General features: G+C 37.7%; 1 protein-coding gene across 2 annotated transcripts in view; it reads left to right on the top strand.

Annotated features, from left to right (window-relative positions):
• The first annotated feature begins 2,887 nt into the window (after positions 1-2,887).
• Celf2 (CUGBP Elav-like family member 2) overlaps positions 2,888-22,584 on the top strand; it is an 811,194-nt gene continuing 791,497 nt past the window's right edge. For both annotated transcript variants that reach the window (XM_085699122.2, XM_085699123.2), the window contains exon 1: positions 2,888-3,021. The gene's annotated coding sequence lies outside the window, so the exon portion shown is untranslated. The remainder of the gene's footprint in view (positions 3,022-22,584) is intronic.

Raw genomic sequence — 22,584 nt, 5'->3', positions numbered from 1 at the left:
GCTTGTAAGCCACACTGATGTCTTTCACCACCCACAATTCCCTAATTCGATAGGAATTTATTTTTGAAGTGGGTCGTTTTTCAGCAGGGCCACAAGAAATGCAGTATATTTTTAAAACCCCACCCATACAGCACCAAATGACTACTTGAGAAGTGACAGGATAAATGCCTACTAAAATAATGTTTTATACATTTTCTAAGACGTAGACGACTTAACAAAAAATGTTCCTTATCTAGAATTCAATGTAATTTTGTTTAAGGTTAATACACAAATAATTCAACTTGGTAATATTGCTTACTATAAACATATTTTGTCTTTATCTAAAATAAAAGCATTCATGACATAAATCAATGTGTGCTACCATACACATGGTCTATGTATACATGCACACACATACTGCCTAACATGTTCTAAGTATATGAGTCTTCACTTTTGCACAACCTAATTCATGTTGGCATAGTAGCCTTAAGTATTTAAAAGACACCAATTTTTAAAACTCTGGCTCAGATATTTTTCACTTACATCTGTTTGTGTATTTGTTTGCTTGTTTCTTCTTTCTAGAAGTTTTTTCTTTAAAACAGAGGAATTGAAGGAAAGTCACTAGAAATTAAAGAATGCTTCAAGGAACTGAAATCTTGTCTCACTGTGGACTCTTGAAAAAAATCTACACCTAACACAACCAAGCCAAAGTATGATTTAGTTTTATTAAATTTGTGCTACTGCAAAGATCCACAATTAGTGCCTTGGTATAATTTACCACTGTTTCATTATAGTTGATTGCCTAACTACCTGGGAAGTAAGGGTGACTTCTGGTATAGTTGGTCTGTTCTGTTTCTCTATGGTATGAAGCTGGTGGGCATTGGGCAAAGGTATTCATTATGAACAATTTTAGAACAATTTTACCCAGGTAAGGGGTGTGTGTGTGTGTGTGTGTGTGTGTGTGTGTGTGTGTGTGTGTAAGTGATTCGTCTCTGTTTCAGTCATTTCCAGTTTTAATTAGTTTGTTTTTATGGTAAACAATAAAGGCAGGATAAATATCTAATATCTGACACCCAGCTAGCATTTTACCAGTTTGGGAAACTAAATCATGTTACTCTATTGGCACCATTAAGAATTTCTCTTTTGAAAAGTGAAGTATATGAAAGGAGCCCACTGTTAGCCTTACAAAATTCTAGAAATGCTAAAATCCACTTAAATGTATAAGAAGATAAAATAGGTAGAAATAAGAAAAAGTAATTATGAGAAAAAATAATTAAGCGAAATTAAACACTATTCTGTCATTAAGAAGAATTTTCTTCTGTCTTTAGCCAATGGCACAAAGGTATGAATAATTACATCTCTGTATCTGAGTGTGTGCTTGCACACACATGTATACATACATGTTCATGTATGTAGGTGCATACTCAAAGATGTGTGCATATATATGGAGGCCAGAAAACAGACTTGAATGTCATTCCTAAGACATAGTCCACTTTGTTTTTAAAAGCAATCTCTTGCTACCCTGCAACTCAAGTGGGCTGTTCTGGATGGTCAGTGGACCCTAGGGTTCCTCTGCATGGACCACCACATTCAGCCATGGTCAGTGGACCCTAGGGTTCCTCTGCATGAACCACCACTTTCAGCTTACGGCTTATTTTACATGGGTGCGTGAGGTCAAACTCTGGTCTTCAGCTTACAAAAGAACCACTTTGCTGACTGAACTATTCTCTGAAGCCCGATTGCATATTTTGCTGCTTAACCACGATGTGGTTATGGAGCATCACAGAGATCATCGTGGCACACTTACATTAGAGTAGACAGCTTGACCCTTTGGTAGGAGACCAAGACCTGTACGATAGTATAAAAAGAAAGCTGGAGATAGAGTCACCCTTACAGAAGACCCAGAACACACCTAGGCTATGATAGTGTCACTCTCTCACTATCAAAGTAATTCATAACTGCCTGATCAGAAAAATACTAACAGGAAGTTTCCTGCAAAAAGTCCATGTAGGAAAACAATTACTCATGGAAGAATGGCTTTTCCTCTACCTATTCTTTGTTGCTAACTAGAAATATGTTGCGTCTTAAGTATCAGAGTTTTGCTACTGTTGGTAAAATTCAAAAAGTTTCCACATCTCAGGTTAAATTTTTGGTATGAACCAAGGTTAGCTCTTTGGTCTCTGGTTATTTATCTGCTTCATAAATATTAAAATAAACATTTAGAATTTGATTATGGAGGTTTCCCCCATATTTATTCCTTCCTAGAAGTTTCTGGTGCTTTTAAAAACTTGGTCGTGGGTATGCCTTCACACAAATTGTTTTCAACACTGCAGACTCTCAAAAAAAAAAAAAAGAAAACAAAAAAGTCCAAACAAAATTAAAAGCCTTTATAATTTTGATATGTCTTCTATTGTGTTCCTTGATGTGCCCTTGCTTGTAATGTAAAGGAAAAGAGAGGAGAGAATGTGTTTTGCAGCAGGAGAAAGGAGACAGCAAGGAATACAAAACTTGACACAAGATAAATATTAGGAAAAAATATAATTACAATAATGTTATAAAGATGGAATAAAAAACAAAGCAAACTGTAAGCAACCCCTCAACTACGTGTTATTAGCCTCCATGGTAAGGAATGGCATGTGAGCGCCCGAAAAGGAGCTGCAGAACACCTTCCCGGTGGTGATGCTTAGTTGACAGGACAAGTGAGACCCAAACAGCAGACAGAATGGTCCCAGCATGCTGGCTGCCTTTTTGTGTTTGAACAGTGGCCGTCAGTCCCAGCCTTGCAGGTAATGGAACCCAGCGGGAAGAAGGGGCGGGACCCAGCGGTGCAGCCTGAACTGAGAGCAAATTTAAATTACTGAGTTTTCCCCCCCTTTTTTTATTTTTCTACTCTCTGCGACAAACTGAAAAGATTCCAGCACGCTAATTTAACCACCCTGCTTCTTCTCTGCCCCCCTCCCTGTCTCCCTGCTTCCAGGATAATTAAAAGAGAAACCTGTAAAAGCAACATTCCCGTGAGCGAGTTGGTGCTGCAACGTGCTGGTAAGAAAATGAATTTAATTTTTTAATCTTTTTTTTTCTTTTTTTGGATTTTCCTTTTTTTTTTTTTTTAAGAGCTGAAGGCTTTGTCTCTCTAATGCTGTCATAAGCGAGGCTTCCCTGCTGTGAGGGGTTAGCTTGTAATGAAAAGGTATAATTGCCTGATATATGACCTCCGCGTCATACTTATAATAAGGAATAACCGCATCCCTCTCCACCCTGATGATGCTTGCCTCTGCAAACTGACTATTCGATGCCCAGCCGCAACCAGGCTGAGACTGCTCCACTGTGTCAAGGAGCCGGTTGGTGGTGTGGGGTTGGAGTTTCAGTGTCCTGTGAGAAGTCTTGACTTCCTCAAAGTTGCTGTCTGACAGGTGTTATTATTTATTCTAATAGGACCCTGACCCGTCTTAACGTTTTGATGCTTACTTCTAAACCAGGAAGCACAAAGATTAAACTTCTTTTGTTTTATGGAACAGTGTAATTATCAGAGACTTCTGAATCCAGCTATTGAAAGACCAAGGCTACTGCTCTGTGGAGTGGCTTTAATTCCTTTTATCTGTAACTAGTCAGGAGTTCGTGAGACAGCTGTGAAGGAGAGCCTATGTCGTTTGGCGACCTTGAACTTGAGATGCCAACTTGATTCTTTGAAAGGACAATTTTTAATTCGATCCAATTAAACTCAACAAGTACTTCCATACACTCTGACTGAAACGGCTAGGGAGAACGCTGGTACTGGTTATTCTGTGACGAGGGAGAAATTCAAACTACACAGAGTAAATTCCAGAGACCAGCTTCTTTCTCTGCCTTTAGAGCTGGCCTCCTACAATGCACAACGGTTAGCAGTAGATAAAGGCTCAAGGTTAGCTCTCCACGGAGTAGGACTTCCTTGCCTTTGTGTGCACATTTTGTTTGTGAATTTGTACCTGTTGCCTATATGTTTTAAATTATAGTTCAATGCTAAAGAGAAGAAAACGATGGAACTATTACCACCATTGTCACTCTTATCAAATACTATGCATGTTATTTGAAAGTACATTGCTTATGCAGATTTGAGTGTCTGAAACACAAGGACACACAGAAAGATTTAGACTTTCTGAGTCTGGCTTAGATCTGGGTCAAGAAACTTAGAAGTAAGGATTTTAAAATTTGCTCTTAAATTGCATATAAAACATCAAGGAATAAAATTTGCTGTCTTCCACTGTGCTTTATAAGCCGTAATCGATTTTACTTAGTTTCAAAAAAAAATGGATAAGCAGAAATAGGATGGGAGGCATTCAGAAGCAGCAGCCAGGAACTGTCTACCAAAACCTTTGCTAGAGACAACGTCTCCTACGGATATTTGAAGGTTGTGTACCTTTGCATCTTAGAGAGAGCGGAGTAGCACATACCCTGGTCTCTGTAGCCATTCTGTCTAATTGTGTCATTCCTCCATTTAACAGCTCTAAGCCTTGTCACCCTTAGGTCTTCACCGATGCCCCCAGACCACTTGAAATGTCTAAAACGACCTCAGAGCATTAGGAAATGTCAACTGCTAAAACAATTTCTGTCTTTTTACAACAAGACAAAATGCTGTAGATGGAATAGTTCATTTTTAGAAAAATCTGTTCTTCACCAGTAACTGTCTTTGCCGTGATTCAGTAATAATTGGAATAAACTGTTGCTCACTAACAAGTAACTAACTCCGTAGTGACTTTCCATAGAATCTGTGGCTTGAAAGAGCCACCCAGAGATGCCTAAAAGTCAAACAACAGTGTTTGTGCTTAAGTGAAAAAAAAAGTTCATGTCATTATAATTCTCTAAATTTTCATATGTACAAAGTCAGGGTCTTCTATTTGTAAATTTCTGATTGAATGAGCAGTGCCACAAGCGAAAATAAATGTCCATAGGTCTCTCCAAAATTCTATTCCAGGAACAAAATAAGAGTAAGATGGGATAAGCTCAACCTCCCCAACTTCTCATGCTAACAAGATTTGTAGCTAGCAATGTTGTTCTGCATGTAGGCTGTCATCATACCTTAAAGAACATCCTGGAAAGCCAGGGCTTTCACTGTGGGACTCTGTCAATTCATGGTTCTGTAGGTTTCTGCAATTGAAGGGATGCTTTTCCGCATTAATAAAATGCTGGAGTCACCTTTGCCCTATCCATTTCCCCAACAAATAAAGAACCAGCAATAGCCCCAAGTTCTGATCCCTAAACATAGAAAATGTCAGAATGTCTTTTATTCTCCTGCTGAAGGGCTGTGGCATGACAAATTCCAAGCTGAAATTCTTCCACAATAGTTCTGCGTTTATCATTAGCTCTTGTGGCATGTGGGAATAGCTTACACCTTCTAATTGCACAGGTGTTGAAGCAGAAAACATTTGATGAAGAGGGTACACATTGTGACTTCTCACACCAACATAAGATGAAATCATCAGGGATGCCAGAGGGAAACTCTAAAGACAGTATGAAAGCATAGGAATTGTGCCTTGTAGATATAATGGGATGTTTGCGAGATTTACTGAAAGGGGTGGACTGAGCATCAACTAAACAAGCAGTGAGAGCGTATTTAGCTATATAAATAAGACAATAAGCTGTTTTCTTGTGATGGTTGTAAGACTTTCTGTTTTTCCTAGCAGTGTGGGAGAGTTTCAAATGTGGAGTGTCTATCATCAGGTGGTGTTGCCAGTCTTTTGGATTTCAGACATTCAAGAAAGTGTGTAACAATATCTGGCAGTGGTTTTGGTTAACATTGTCCTGGAAACTACTGATGTTGTGTTTCTTTGCATGATCCCATTGACTGATTTGGAAGTGTCTGTACAAGTCTAAAAAAAAATCCATTTTTAAAATCATACAAGGTAGATTCTCTTAACATTTTGTTGTAAACATTATTTCTAGATCCTGCATAAAGACTTCTTCTCATATATCTGTATGGGAAATGCTTGTCTCCCAGGATATCATTTTTCCCATTTACTTTAATGATTTATCTCAATGGCAGTTTTATTTTGATTAATACAAAATTTACCATTGTTCCACACTGCCAACATCATTTTTAAGAGAGGATCTCTCGTAAACCAGGATCCTAATCTCCCCATGTAGCTGAGGATGACCTCAAACTTCTAATTCTTCTTCACATCTTGAATGTTGGGACTGCAGATGGGTGGCCAACATAATATTTACATACCTATTGCTTTCTCTGTTTCTTCACTTAAATACAACAAAAAGAGTTTTCTTCCGAGTTATGATTTGTTTGTTTTTTATTTGTTTTGAGATAGGGTCTAGATGTCTAGATGTCCTGAATCTCTTCCCACAGAGTAGAAGGGGCTTAATCATAACCTCCATCATGAAAAGGCAGCCTGCTGAAGTTCCTCATCTGCTGAAAGAATTTTTCCAGTGAAGGATGCTGTCCTTTGTATGCTGACAATATTTGCTAAAGCCCTGTGAGGGACTTTTGTGTCTCCATTCAGGAGAAAAACTAGGTCTTATCTGTCCTTTGATGTGTCTGGTGTAGTAACAGTCTAAAAACAGTCCCAATGCAGAGATGGGAAGGATTCCTTTCTTTCCTATTTCACAAACCATCTTGTATTTAGTTAGAATTCTGTTCTCTCTCTAAATATTTGGTGGAATTTACAGGTAGGCTCTCCAGTCCTATAAGTTTTCTTTGTGGGAAGACATGATTACAAGTCCAGTTTCATCTCCAGTTTCCTCCGGTGATTTATGCTATTTAGAGAATTTGTGCATGTTACTTGAGTTATCACGATGTTTGCTGTAAAATGACTTAGTCTTTTCTTTGCATGTTACAAGTTGTCGAGTTACATCGATTCTCTCATTAACATTAGCTTTTCTAGTTCATTCTCCTTTATAAAACCAATCCAATTTCTGTTTGCCTCATAAAAAATTTCTATGAACTCAGTGCCTTAAATAATACAATATTATTATTTTATAAATGTTGTATGTGTGTGTGTTGGTAGTTTTGGTGTATTTATATAAACATGTGTAGGTGAATGTACATTTGTATGACAAGGGTGTGAAAGTCAGAGTTCAACCATTCCCAATCATTGTAAACATTGTGTATTTGTAAGAATGTGTGTGTGTGTGTGTGTGTGTGTGTGTGTGTGTGTGTGTGTGTGTGTGTTGTGCCTGTTTGTATGAGTCTGGAGATATGTGTGCACTTTGTGTGCTGAGGCCAGAGTTTAGCACAAGCATCTTCATTAGTTACTACCTACCTTTATTTTGAGACAGGGTTATTCACTGAACCTAGAACTCATCAATTCAGCTAGGTTGGCTGATAACCGAGCTCCAGTGATTCTTTTATCTTTGTTTCCCCAAGTACAAGATCGCAGGCACACACCACAGTGCCCAGGTGTGTATCTGGGTGCTGAACAATCCAAACTCAGCCTTATTACATAATTCCCTGAGGTACAAAGTATGATACAAGTCTCACCAGGCTAAAGTCAACTTATTCTCAGCTCTTCATTCCTTTCAAAGAACTCCAGGGAAGAACTCATTTCCTTGTAGCAGTAAAGCTCATATCTGCCTGTTTCTTGGCTTCTAGAAGTCACACAGTGTTTCTTTGCCTGTAGATTCCAACCCCTGCCCAAATCTTCAAAACTGGCAGTACTGAGTCACTTGATCTGATCTCCCATCTCTCTTAATAATCTCCCTATCAAAGGATCCTGTCTGCAATTCACATCAGTGAGAGCTTTCTTTTTTTGTTTTTTGTTTTTTTTTTTTTTTTTTTTGGTTTGGTTTTTCGTTTGTTTCTTTGTTGTTGTTTCTTTGCCATCTGAGGTCACACATCTGAAGAGTATAAGGGATTAGAGGAAAGACGTCTTTGGAAATCCTTTTTTTTTTTTCACTTCATGATTGTGGTTTATGTAATTTGTCTTTAGTGCTTGCTTTCTTTCATAGTATGTATGGTTAAGGCTATGAATTTCCCTCTTAAACTCTACTTTACCTGAATATCACAAATTTACATTTATTTCATTAAAAACTAATTTCTAAATAATTTTGACTATTTCTTATCTTCCATTGAATTTAGAAAACTATATATCAATACTACAGGTACTTGGTGATTTTCTACATGTCTTTCTGTTACAAGTTTCTAATCTAGTTCTATTCTGCTCAGATAGTATACTCCATAAAATCTTTGATACTTTTCCCAATACATTGCTTATTTTGGAGAAAAATCTTACTGTCCATAAATGGAATATGTACTTCAGAATCATCCTGTGCAGTCTTTTCTGATTGTTACTTATGGTAGTCGTCTCTTTATGATCATCTATTTTCTTACTAATTTGCTTTTTTGCTTATCTTAAAACTTAACATATTCTCCCAATAACTCTTAGGGCCCCGTGCATTTGCTTTCATCATGCTTGCACTGTCTTCCAAATGGGGTAATCTGTGTCGATCTATTTTTAAGGTTGTTGAGTCTTTATCATTTCCAATCTGCTCATTATCCCTGGTAAAGTTTTGGTTTATTGAAAGTTTCAGTTAGTTTGTTTCCCCCATTTATTTATTTAAATTCCCTGACGTTTTCAATTAGGACATCAAACTTTCTTTAATTCTTTGAACATTCCATGAAAAAGTTTTGTCAGATAACTCTAGCTTCTGAGACTACTGGAAGTCATAACCTATGTCCTGTCTTTGCTTCTTTTTCATGTTTCTATGTGTGTCTTTTAAGTTTTTATTATAAACTGGTTGTTACCAATTATATATTTCTGTGATAATGAATCGGATAGAGGTTCAAGAGTCTTCATATATTCATCCCACGCTTTGGTTTTCTTGGACGTGACTGGCCTGTCTATCTTCCGTGTGCTGTACAGTCAACCACTGATGTTTCTTCTCAGTGACCAGCTTCTCAATATGGCTTTTATCATTAGTCGGCTCCTGCAGGTCTTCCCTGGGCATGTGTTAAACATGTTTGGGGGTTCATCTTTCTTCAGCCTTGCCTGGTCTTTGTTTCTTGTACTGATTTTCTAAATCCAGATGCTTTGGTTATAGCCCCTGGATCTTGTTTTTGACACTTTCAACCCACATGACCAGTTTCCTACTGCCTATGCATCACACAATTTGAAAGTGTTTTCAGCTTAAAGAGAATAAAATGTACATATTTTGTCTCCTGAATCTTCTCAGGAATACATTTACCTCTGATCTCTTCCTGCTTTGTAGATGGACTCAATTCTCTACTCCACATGAATAATTCCTCCACCATTCAAAGAATGTGGCTTTGTGTTACATTTCTCCATAGTTATCTTGATCTTTGAGGCTTTGTCTTCACATTTGGCAACCTCATACAAAGATTTTTGTCAATATTTATCAACCAGTATTTGTTTTTTCACTACCATGGTCTTAGGTATTGGAGAATAGCCTTAATCTATAAACTTGTAATCTATAGCTTGTGTACTCCTTTTTAAAGAACTTTGGGAGATTTCGCCTACCTTTAGATATATACCAGTCTCTTCTATAGACTGTTTTGAATTTTATCAGTCTTCATAATTACAGAAGGTTTGCACAGTTTGTGACTCCATTGACTTTTGTAGAGATATTGATATACAACTGATATGTATGTCATATAAATAAATGAATTTTATTCAAGTCATTTTTCCCCAAGCTCACTAATCTCAAGCTTAACTTCTGGTTACTACATTTCACTATTAAATGGATGATATATTCCCATTGCATTTTAAGATCTAGAAGTCATGATGACACCCATTATTTTGAATAATTAATATGAACTAATAAAAAAGAATTGGGAGCACTGAATTCTATAAAATGCTTATCCAAAATGCTTTGGATAAGCCACCTTTCCTGAGTATGCTAATTAATCCTGAGTGTCTGTTTGACTAGATTCCAAAGCATGTTGGAGATGTTCCTTTGGTATGTCTGTAAGCACATTGCCAGGGAGGCTTAAGGAAGAAAGACCCACCTGCCTGACTGTAGGCAGCATCACTTCATAGCCTGGAGTCCCAGATTAAATAAAAAGTAAGAAAGGATAAAGGTAACTGAGTAGCATTGTTCATAACTCTCTACCTTTTAACCAGAGATGGGATGTGACCAGCGGCCTAGTCACCATCATCATGCTTACTCTATTACTTGGTATTTGAAATTGTGGCCCCAAAACCTGTTAGTCCAAACAGTCATTCATCCCTTTTCAGGAATTTGGTAATAGTAGTGAGTTAATTAACTTGCACAATGGGCTTCGTTCTGCTGTGGAACAAACTGATGAAATTCTAGCTTAGTCATCTATTGATTCCAATGACTCCATCAGTAACTGACTAGAAGGTGATAAGTGTATGATGCCCTATAAACGACAGGTACTTACATCATCAGTTGTCCATTTCTACTCTTCATTGTGGAGTTCAAAGAGTGACTTATTGAACAATAGAAATCTCACAGGACGTTTTTACTCATCAAATAAATATTATTTACAACCGTTAATGAACAAGCACACATTTGAGAATCTTCATTGGCATAAGTAAAAAGTACACTCTCTGTTCATAAGAAAATTGTAGTGAAAAAAATCCTGCTCCCTACATCTTTGGACACTATAGTGAATTCAAGTGTAGACTCAACACCCATAAAAAAAATATTGATAATCTCCATGATCTCACAATGTGAACTATTTGGAAAAGAGCTATTGCAGATGTAATTAGTTAAGATTATATTGAAGTAAGGTTGCCCCTTCATCTAAAATGATGCTTTTAAGATAACCACATAAAGACAGACACAGAGGGATTTGGATTTGAGTGCCCTAGGACAGTGAGGCTGAGGCCAGAGTCATGTCTATGCGCAGTAAGAAAAGCCTGAACTGCTAGTTAATTACCAGAAACAAGAAAGAAATCCCTACAGGCTTCAGAGAGAGAATTGCAATTTTATTTTGAACTTCTAACCTCCAAAGTTGTGATACATTGGATTTCTCCTGTTTTAAGTCACCTAGTTTGTGAAATATTTTATAACAACTCATATATTGGTATTGTTGCCAGACAGACATATAACAAGTTTTAGAGAAACAAAACAATGGTTTATTGTGCAACTTATAAAGGGAAAAAATAAAATCTTGGCGAGAAGAGGTGTATTCCATAGCATGTTGCTGGAATATTTGGCTACTCTTCAGTTTTATTCTGCTTTTTTAAAATCATTGTTTTTTAATATCATTGTTGTACTTTGGTCAATCATTTTTGTAAAACAGGCTCAGAAGACTAATCATTAAGTCAATGAAAGAAAAAGTGAGACTACGTATCAGTAAATTCTTTGTTTAGAGTCACATACTGAGTTCTTGGAAATACTGCATAAGGGAGTAAACGACCATCTTTATTCTTATTTTGTCCTCAATGATAAGTTAGAGTCATTAAATATTAAATATTTGAACTAAAACAATGGTTCTTGGGCGGTTGGAGAGATTTCTCAGTGTTTCAGAGCACTGTCTGCTCTAGTAGAGAACCTGGGTTTGATTCCCAGTACCTACAGGGCAGCTCACAAGTGCTTGTAGCTACAATCCCAGATGTCAGACACCTTCTTCTGGCCTTTGTGACCAATGTAAAATACCCAAACCAGTAAAATAAATCAGAGAATAAAACATAAAACATTAATTCTTAACAATTATTTCAACATCTAAAGGAAAAAACTTTAGAATTAGGTAAACCAAGCATTGTGTCTTAGAAAGAGTTTTGTGGTTGCAATTCTCATTTTTGTAGCAGTTTGATTTTCTATGCAAGGATCAAGGAAGGTTTCCCTGGGTAACGTACAATTTGGTTCTAGAATGATCTGAGAAAATTATGGGGTATTCTGAGAAATAGCACCCAAGGACAAAAGAAATCAGTATACAAATGGCAGAAGTTTATAGAAAAATGAATTTAGCATGGTTATGATATATCGGAAAGTATAGGGGGGAAAATCCATTGATCTCATGACCAGAAAACAAAAGACAAAAAGGTGAAGCCTGGGATCATATTAACACTTTGACAATCTTGTTCCCAGTGACCAAAAGACCTCCCATTCTGTCCACTTCTCGAAGGTTCTAATGCCTCTGGAGAGCACAAAGGTGAAGATTACGCTTCTGATAAGTGGGTATTTATAAGACACTACAGACTAAAGCCACAGTGGCATGCAAAATAACTAAATACACCCAACAAAATAATATTTATGAACATGAAAGTTTGAATTATGTGTAATTTTTTTAAATAGCAACTGTTTAAAAACAGAAAAATATACTGAGAAATTATCTTTCCACCCACACCTGTAAAAACTTGCAAGACATGGACTCTGCAGAAAAAGTTGTCTGAGATGAATTCAGATGATGAAGATGAACATGGCATCTCTGTAAAAACAGACTCTAGAGGAGATGTGTATACCAACGGGTAACAGCTAGGCTAGCCATGGCAAACATGGGGGAGCAGAGCTAAGATATCAGTTATGAAGGTAAAGAGAAGGGGCAGCCTTGACATATCCCTGAAAAGACGATCTAAGACCATTTCCTGGTAAGTTGGGAATGGTTTTGACAACACAAAGATCAAGAGGAAGACAATTTGTCCATCAAAGATGTAGAAAAGCAAGAGTCCAAACACAGATGTTCAAATTCCAAGAGGCAACTGAAGGTTTTCCTTGACAGAAAGAAACCTTATGTATTTTAAACCATTCTTTATCGTATTTCCGGTGAACCATTTTTATGAGAATATATAAAGACTGCCCTACATTTCTCTATAGCTCTGGTTTTCTCTGTGATGTTGAAATTAATAAGGTAGGTAACGGGTATGAACTCTGAAAATGAAGCAGGTAGGCATATGGAAATCAGACATTTCTCAGTAGGATCCCATATATTCCTAAAAGTCCCGTCCTGTGAATTCTGCCCTCAGGAACTTTGACCAATACCCTTTGATATACTAATCTATCTCCATCTTACTCTTCTGAATGTGGATATGGAAAAAGGCAGCAGTACTGAGCTGGCAATGTCTCCACTGGAGGAGTTGGTCAGGTACTTATGCTTGGCCACTGGGCGGGGAGACGGCCAGTAACATAATTGTGTCTTTCTGCTTCCAGACCGCTTCTCAGGGTAGCATCCTGTCTATAGAGAAAGAAAAAATGTAATTATATAATTTGAGGACCTCTTTCTGGGCAGCAGATGTTGAACAAATCTATGTATTGGTAGCAGGACAAAGAACGCATTGTGTAGTAATTAAAACATTTTGGTCCTAAACTCATATGCTCAATGTATGTTGTATTCATAGGTAATTTGAGGCTAACAGAAAGTGCCCCTCATTGCTTAACACTTTGTTCAGACCTTCACTGTAATTTTATGCATAAAAGGCTTAACTTTTAAATAATGAACCCTTAAACTCCCAATTTTAGGCAATTAAGATGATGGAATGCATTTTTTCTTTGAGTAGTCAGACATTTTCTTCCTTTTATTCTTTTGTGAATTCCACTTTGAAGCTGTTTAGCTCTTTCTTTTGTAACGGTTGTTGACAATTGCTTTTTATTTTGTGTACCATCACTTCTGAGTCACTTTGGCACCTGACTCTGCTAACGCTTACTGTGGGTTGCTGCTTGCCGCTACCAAGACTGCTGGGATTTTGTTCTCTTAAATATGAGTTCCAAGGAAGAGAGTTGTTTAGCACAGATTAGTATAGTGCAATTAACAACCTGGGGTTTCTCAAACATAAAGACATTCTGGGGAAAAAAAAATCACAGATTCTCAACCTGTTTTAGTGTCTTGCCACTCATATGTACAGCGAAGGTTATCGAACGATCTATGAGTCCACCCTCTCCTTTTACTTTAAACAGCCATTTTCACTCAAATGCAAGCAGTTCCAAGTTGGAATGGTTGAACTTCACCACCAAGAATCGTTATAAGTTAGTCTGGTATAGAATCATAGGGGCTAGTTGAATGTAAAAGCTGCCTCTATTATCAAACTGTGAACTCAATACTATGACGATGCATGATTAATTATTAGTATCAACTCAGATAGATTTAAGATTCCTTCGAGTACGTACCTTTGGGTACTTCTGTGAAAACGTTTCCAGAGAAGAGTTACTGAGGGGGTTGACTCTCTTCATCCTAATACTACCGTCTCAGATAAAGGAAAGAGGAAAATGAGAAGACCAGCAGAAAACCAACATTCCCCTCTGTCTGTTTCCTGAGTGTATATGTGACATGATGAGCTGTTGTATGCCCCCAAATCATAAAGTCACCTGCTGCCACACCTTCCCCACCATAGGGTACCAGATCTTCTCAAACGAAAAGTCAAAATAAATCTTTTCTTCCTTAAGTTGCTTCTTGTCTGGTATTTGGTGACAGCGACCAGAAAAGTAACTAAGATAGATGCCATGGAGAAATGTATTAAATTAATTTCATCTGACTGAGGCTCTAACTTCAGGTCAGAGAAAATGTTGCTGAAGTGAGTTCTCTCCTCCCTTGTAGGATCCAGCCATGAACCTCGGGATATGAAGCTTGGCAGCAAGTGCCTTTATCTGCTGAGCAAACTTGCTGGTCCATTTTCTATTAGACCTTACACTGGAGGAAGATATGCTGTATCAAGTGATGGGTCTGAGATTAAGGGCCAGTCAGTGTCCTTGAGCTGTCCTCAATGGAAAGCTCAAGCTGCTTTTCCATCCTGCTCCCATGAGATGAAGAAAATGCACACATTCACCATATTAAAAGATAAGGTTGTTCACAGTAATGAGGAAACGAATGTATAGCTTTTTCCACCTTCAGCCTGGCCCTGCCCTTGGCTTAGAATGTTGGGGTATGCCTGCTGAAATGCAGTGTGTGAGCTTAGAAGCACTGAGTCTATTTGATTCAGACACATCAGAGTCATAGCTAAGTAGGCTGAGAAAATGGATGGCGACCTGGTGAACATTCTGACATCTGTGACTCTTGACTTCATTGTTCTTCATTCTAAACCCCCATCAGTCCCAGCTCTGGACTCCATGTTTTCTAAGCAGAGCACTTTATGGACCCCATACGTTGGCCTAGTAGGATCAATAGGCTCGCAGACTGATTTTCATATGGCCCTTAAACTAAGCATGTGTTCGCCTTTTTAATAGAAAACAGGAGGGAGGGAGAACAGAGGACACCAGAGGAAGAAGGGAGATGAAGGATCCAATGTAACTCCAGCACCAGTTAGGACTGTATCTTTATGGAGAGTCCCATCAACCTCTGAATATTGGATATTATTTTACTAAAAATGATGGCTCCACAATGAGATCACACATACAACACACAAGAGTGTTAGTAGCCTCAGACCATCTGGCATACAATTTCATCCTACAGATATGAGATTGACACTGAGGTTGGCATAGTTACCCATCATTACAAGTCACTGAGTCACCACCCAACATCAACTAGAAATGTCACCAAATTTCCAGTTCCTTATACCAGTTTCCATATGTGCCTTTATTTCTTTTTATAATTTTAGGACAGTCTCTAAATTATTTATTTTCACTACTTAAAATAATTTTTAAATTTTAATATATTTTGATCATATTTTCCCCTTTACATAGTCCTTCCTGATGCTCCCCCATCCCCATTCAACTTTAAGGTCTTTCCTAAAAATCAAACAAAAACCCTACAACAGTAACCCCCACCACAAACCAAGAAAACAAAATAAAAACCATACCCAAAGCAAAAAAAAAGAAACTATAACCAAATAAAAGCGCATACAAACACACTCATTAATAATAATAACTTTAGAGTCCATTTTATGTTGAAATGAAATCAGGGCTCTCTACTACGTGACATACTAATTTTAGACTCCAAATCCACTGCCTTGGTCTTCCCAGGTTATAGTTCCTTCCAAAAAAACCCTTTATAATGTCACAACAATCTACTTTGGAGTCATGCTTGAATCAAACAAGATATAAAAAGATCTTTGCTATACAGCTCTTATATGGTTACCACTAGAGGCATTCACCAAAGTCTTAAGTCCCGGCTTGACTAAGCTGAGCATGAGGCCTGCCCTGGAGCAGTTGATCGTGACAACTCTTAAATCAGAATTATGAAGGTGAAACTCATTCAGAGACAGTAGCTCTGAGATGTAATTCCTGGACACAGTTGAAGGGAATTCTCTTTGACCCTAGACACTTCTGGAAGCCAATCTACATCAACAGTTCTGGCTGTACAACTTCACTTTTGAAAACATTCCCAGTGAACTATTAATGAGGCGGCATTTTATCTGGATAGGGAGCAAAGGAAGGGTAAACGAACAAGGAAGAAAAGGATGACTTTGACTCTATTTGGTGGCAATTGATTAAAAATGTTTAAAAAATGTTTAACTGAATTTAAAGAAAGTGTGTGTGTGTGTGCGTGTGTGTGTGTGTGTGTGTGTGTGTGTGTGTGTGTGTGTGAAAGCACAGCTCTTGGCAGACTTATCCATCCAGACACCTAGGAGTGTTGTCTGAAGTTTCTGTCCTGCCCAGTCCTTATTCTGCCTGGTTCCTGCCGTCGTTAAGTCCCAAAGAAATCACACAGAGGTCTACATTAACTTGAAACTGATTGGTCCATTAGCTCTTAAAACTTACATTAACCCATTATTTTTATCTAGTTTAGCCACATGGCTCAGTACCTTTTTCGGTGAGGCAGTCACATCTTCCTTCTTCTGTGGCTGAGAAATGACTACGGAGAAATGGGCTTTCCTCTTCCCAGAATTCTCCTGTTCTCATTGACCTGCCTCTACTTCCTGCCTGGCTACTGGCCAATCAGCATTTATCTAAATTATAACTGACAGAATACAGACCATTGTCTCACAGCTTAGTAGGATTCAGTGCAGATCATCCAGCCTGTGTATAAGCATCTCTACCTGCCAAGGCATCTTGGTGTCCCTGGATTTTGTAGCCTTTTTGTAATGTCCTTCACATTCTCATGCTCCTCTTCACCCTGGCTCACCGTAGGTATCAGGAAACATTCCAATCTCACATACACCAAAAAATGTAAAGTTCTCCCAACACCTTCTCATGTTTGTGACTTGATTCTCCTGGAAATGTATCACTGGGTCAGCAGAACTTAGGAAGAAAAGAAAAACAATAGCATTTTTTTTGTACTGATGTATTAAACTCCAATGTGAAGACTCCCTCACCCATTTTGATTATAAATTGTTGACTCGGTTCTGTAGGATGAGTGAAATCATGCAAATACTAGGCTTCATTCTCCTTCAATAACTTCAAATAATAATTTACTGATGGAAGCATAGGCTCAGTACATGAAATGATCTAGACTCAAAACTCATTGATTATGCGGAAGGTCTGCATAGAGAGGATTCCACTTGGAAATTGTTGATTATATATTTATACTTTTGATTTTATCAGGAAACAGTTTGTTAGGAGAGGTGTCCTTGGAATATGCAGTGCACATTTTCCCTTTGTTTGTGTCATTGTAAATTATCCCTTATGCATCGAGTATGTGTAACATACATTTTGCTTCATTTCTAATGACATTTTTAAAATTTGCTCTTTAAAATACAAATAACGTTGGTTACAGAAAAGCATTTAGCAAATTAAATTCATAATATGAATTTTCTATTAATGTTAACAGATATTGACTACAAATAGTATGTCAATTTAAGAATTGTAGATCAAACAGTCTTTTAAAGGTTTGGTGGTGCACATCTTTAATCGTATCAGTCAGGAAGCAAAGGCAAAAAATCTCTGTGAGTTCAAGGCTAACCTGGTTTACAAAGTCAGTTTCAGGCCAGTCAGGATTATATGAACCCTGTCTCAAAAAAAAAGAAAAATAACAAAAATAATCTCTTTATTTTCAAACTTCAGGTAATGTTGGGTATGCTGAAGGGCACTGTAATGTTCAAGCCAAATATAATATTTACTATATTCACCCTAGTCATAACAAGATAATTTCTTAAGTGAAAGTACATTAATTAAACTTTTAATTTTTTGTATTTTTGATGTTTTGATACTAGAAAATTTCTGTTGATCCTGTAGACTGCCTTTCTCCAAGCTAATTCCCAAGAGTTTTATTTAATAGGTCTTTGATAGGAGACATGCACAGCATAATCCATGGCAACAGGCATTAGGCTGGAGCAAGTGTACATGCATCTTGACATGTGAGCACAGGGAAGTCTATCTGGAAGCCGGAAAATACTTAATATTGGTCAGTTGTCATCTTTAAGATATAAAGAAGTCATATTTGTTTGCCTTGTAATAAAATCAACTACTTTAAGGTAGTATCTATTCCTATGTTATCTCCCAACCTTAATTTTATAATGAAATAAAAATGGAGGCTCGCTCTTCTTATGATCAATGTCTCTCTTTATACTTCTACCTACCAGGCTGGTCCCCAGACATGTTTGTCAATTAGATACTAAAATATTTCTCTAGAAATAAAGCACATTGCTCTGTAGTCAGGTTGATGAATATCTTAAATGTCACCATAGAACCTTCATCCAGCAACTGATGGAAACAAAGACAGAGATTCACAACGGAGCACAGGACTGAGCTCCCAAAGACCAGTTTAAGAGTGAGAGGAGTGAGAATATGAGTAAACAGGTCATGACCATGATGGGGACATTCAATGAAACAGTTTACCTGAGCTAATGGGAGCTCACCAACTCCAGTTGGAGAGGGAAGGAACAATCATCGGACCAAACTAGATCCTCTGAATGTGGGTGAGAGTTGTATGTTTGGGGCAGACTGAGGGGCCATTGGCACTAACACTGATTTTTCCCTACTGCTTGCACTGGCTTTCTGGGAACCCGTTCTCTTTTGATGTATACCTTGCTCAACCTAGATATAGTAGGGAGGACCTTGAACCTTCCTCAAACCAATGTGCCTTACCCTCTCTGAGAAGTGGATGGGGAGGTAAAGTGGGGGAGGGGAAGGAGGAGGGAATGGAAGAAAAAGAGGGAGTTGGAACTGGGCTTGGTGCGTATAATGAAAAAAGATAGCTTGTTTTCTTTTTTAAAAAAATAAATAAAACCTCAAATAATTAAAAATATTCTGTGAAGAACATAAGTTTTCTCAAGTCCTACAACTTACAAAACTGTATTCCTCACAGACAGTTTTTCAGCAAATGTTTTTGGCTGCTCGGGTGGGTTTAGTTATACAAACATTTCCCAGGTATACATAAAGCTGACAGTGTTTATCCATGTTCAAACCAAAAATATTCCAGCAGGTAAAGAATCTAAAATAAATGAACATAGCAACTAAAAACCATAAGTCATACAGCACCATTCTTGAATACAGGCACCCTTAGTAATTAGGCAGGCAGTACCCTGACTCCCTTGGCATGGGCTTTATTTGTTCCTACATTCCTAAATAGCCACAGGAATAAGGTAGCTTTCAGATGCAAATATCCCTTTAGTTGAACTCCTCTGTGCAGAGAGTTTCTCAGTAAAGCTTTATGAGAAGCTGTGCCTCACCCCTCTTTATGTACTTTCTCTAATGCTACCAGGAATTGCCCTCTAGGGACACTCTGATATTTCACATGGTGTGCCAGGAGGGTTGCCCTTTCATACGAGAACTCTCTAGTCAGTCATTGGTAATAGATTAAATTACCCCGAGTGTCATTTCTCAGTCTTATTGTTAATGTACACTGCATGTTGTTATGGTATCATCTTTACAAAAACAATTACAGCAATGATGACGTGCACCAGTGCTCTGGATGTAAAGCTACAGCTGCCCAGAGGTGGCAGGATGCTGGTTTCGTTGTTCCGTTAAATGTTTTCTCTAATTCACAGATGTCCACATACTTATTTCAGATATACACGTTTAGTTTTTGCAACTGGGTTTGCAGTGGAAGCACTTGCCCATCTCACTTGTTTCTTCGTCAAGCTTGAGATACTGCTCTTCTTCCAAACTAGGCTTTAGGTCACACGTGTGGGCAATCAGACAAATATGTCCAGGCTGGCTGGCATTCAGAGAGCAATCTGATGGATAATTCCTCTTAAGAATTATGAGGAGGAAAATGTTCTTTCTTCATGCAGTGAGAGAAAATCAACTGTGTTCTATTTGTGGCCGCCACAGCTTTATATTAGCAATGTTCACAGCACACCCACCTTGTGAGACATTAGGAAGATGAACGCAACCATTTTTTGCAGAATTCTTTGTGTTTATGTAGCATCTCTTCCCAGAATACTCCCAGGGGTGTTGTGGTGATTTTCACTGGAGTTAACAGCCTCTGTACTATTCATTTCTAAAATAGGCCTAAGAGTACAAGGCAGAGCCCTACAACCTCATCATAACCAAGATGAATAGGAGGCTTACTTGCATGCAGCATAAACTCTGACAATTTCAATGCAGAGAGATAAAAGCAAACAAATGAGATCAGCCCTCTCATGATTAGGAACTTCACAGTTCTGTACTTGGCATGTATAAGGCAGAATGCACCATTATAAAATGAGTTAATTGTTTATATTAGAAGGTGGAGTGAGATTTGAATTATAGAGACACAAAATAGCTGCATTTGATATTTAAGTGTTTTTTTATAGCTTTTCCAATATTATGATCTTATGTCTACCAGAAAGACATGAGACTTTGAAACACAGGGATAAAAGGGCAAACAAGGAAGAGGGGGTTCTACATCCATCTTGCCACTAACTCTGCTCTAAGCAAGGCACTCAGAGCAACAATGGTGATCAGATGACAAGAGCACAGCAGTGAAGAACTAATGGCTTCTCCTCCTCTTGTTAGATATTTAAGTACACAGAACGCACACAGAGGGGGACAGGTAGAGGAGGGCTCTCTGATACTGCTCCTTATGATGATTTTCAAGTTCCATGATTTGATTAGATGTGATCTAGAACTAACAGCTGTTAAATACCAGAGCAACAGGGAGCCTCCCCCTTGGGACTATATCTTGTGTCTTCAATTCAAGAATTACACACACACACACACACACACACACACACACACACACACACACACACTATTACATATTGGTTATATACTGTTCTTTGTTTTATACTATGAAAGCACTATAAATAAATAACCCTGAGTGTGGTGCCTTGGAGTTTGTATCTTCATTTGGGAATCTGTTGACAGGAGGTTAGAAGCAGAAGGACTCAACAAAGCGGTGGAAGAGCCAGCTAAAGGTTAGGGCATAGAAAAGAACAGAGAGGAATAAAAAGCTCACGGCAACAAGTTGGTATGTGTTGACTGTATTGTCCTGCTCTGTACTGCCCTCATTTCCCAATGTGAAATTAAACTTCCTTTTGCATACTACATATATATGAAGTATTGTACTGAACTGGGGAATGTAAAGGCAACTTCAAGTTAAAGCCGTTAGGACAAGGGACGTAAGGAAGTGGATGAAGACGATGTCTTACTAGGCTATGCCTAGTAGGTTGGGTTTCAGAGAGCATGAAGTACAGATGTTGTGAGGGCGTCCTTGGTCCTCTGTGTATTTACCTTCTTATCATTACTTGGCCTGAGTTACCATTGCCTCACATGCTCCGTGGTGTAAACTACCTAGCAGAATGGCCAAGTGACCTTGTCACCAAACAGAGCATTGTAAGCACCAGGGGATCATTTGCAGATGAAACTTGCTCTCTCTGGTTGCATCTTGTCCTTTTAAAAGGCTAAGTCGTGGGATATTTCATTTTGGTTTTACACGGTTTGGATTGTTTCTGAAAGTTTTCTCACTGATTCCCCCCCGCCAAATTTCAAATCAAGCACATTGTTGTGCCTTTGTTCTTATTGACTGTTGACTTTCAAGGGATTTTCCGTAATTCTACATCCGCCCTCCTATTGGATGTCATGCTGCCCTGTCTCCCTTCTAGAAAATGTTTTAAAAAATGTTTTTTAAAACTTAATTTCAGATGTTTCATAAAGAAAAATATATACTTTAATATATACTTTAAAAGATGTTGAAATAACAACTATACCATTTAACAAAAATTATAAGAAAATCATTAAAATAATATATCTTATTCACATTTATTTCAAATTATTATGTCATGACTAAAGGTCTTACAATAAAAACAAAATAAAAGAATAATGATGGTCTCTATAATCTATGGTCTGCATAATGATTTAAACTGTGCAGGAGTGTACTTGCATAAAATTGTTCAATGTAAAAGTAAGAAACTTTAATTAAATATGTCATATTTGTTATATAAATATAGTAAAATTCTAATCATTTGAAGACCCTAATAATTTTTTAAGTCAATGTTTTATATAACAGTAAAATTCAGGGTATTGTTAATTGAGTAAGGAAATCCCCAAGCTAAAAATACATTTAGTGTGTACCACCATTATAAAACATTAAATTTGAATAACCAAATCCAATCAATCTAAGTGGTTTATTTCCATAAGAACTTGATGAATGTATGTGCTTAGTATATTGACTTGGTCAGTGCAACACAATAGTATCATAGAAATCAGATTAAATGAGAGAAATGTTTGAAATCGGTGTTGAGTCAGACAAGCCAAGGTTTCAAATTCTAGGAGAGTTACTCATTCTTTCTCTGTATCAGTCAGATTTTTAAATTCCCAGTCCACTAGTTTCTTCTTTGGTAAGAATGAAACTAAAGTTAATTGTTGCATAGACTTGGGCTTTGAGAGGCGAAAGATGGTTTGTGAAGAATACTTGGTATGGCAATTAGATACCCTGAATCTTTCTGTTCTGGCCATGCATGG

This window comes from Myodes glareolus, chromosome 14 (genome assembly GCF_982192425.1).
Source record: "Myodes glareolus chromosome 14, mMyoGla1.1, whole genome shotgun sequence".
NCBI lineage: Eukaryota > Metazoa > Chordata > Mammalia > Rodentia > Cricetidae > Myodes > Myodes glareolus.
The sequence above is the reverse complement of the archived record's forward strand: the minus strand, read 5'-3'. Positions and strand labels throughout refer to the sequence as shown.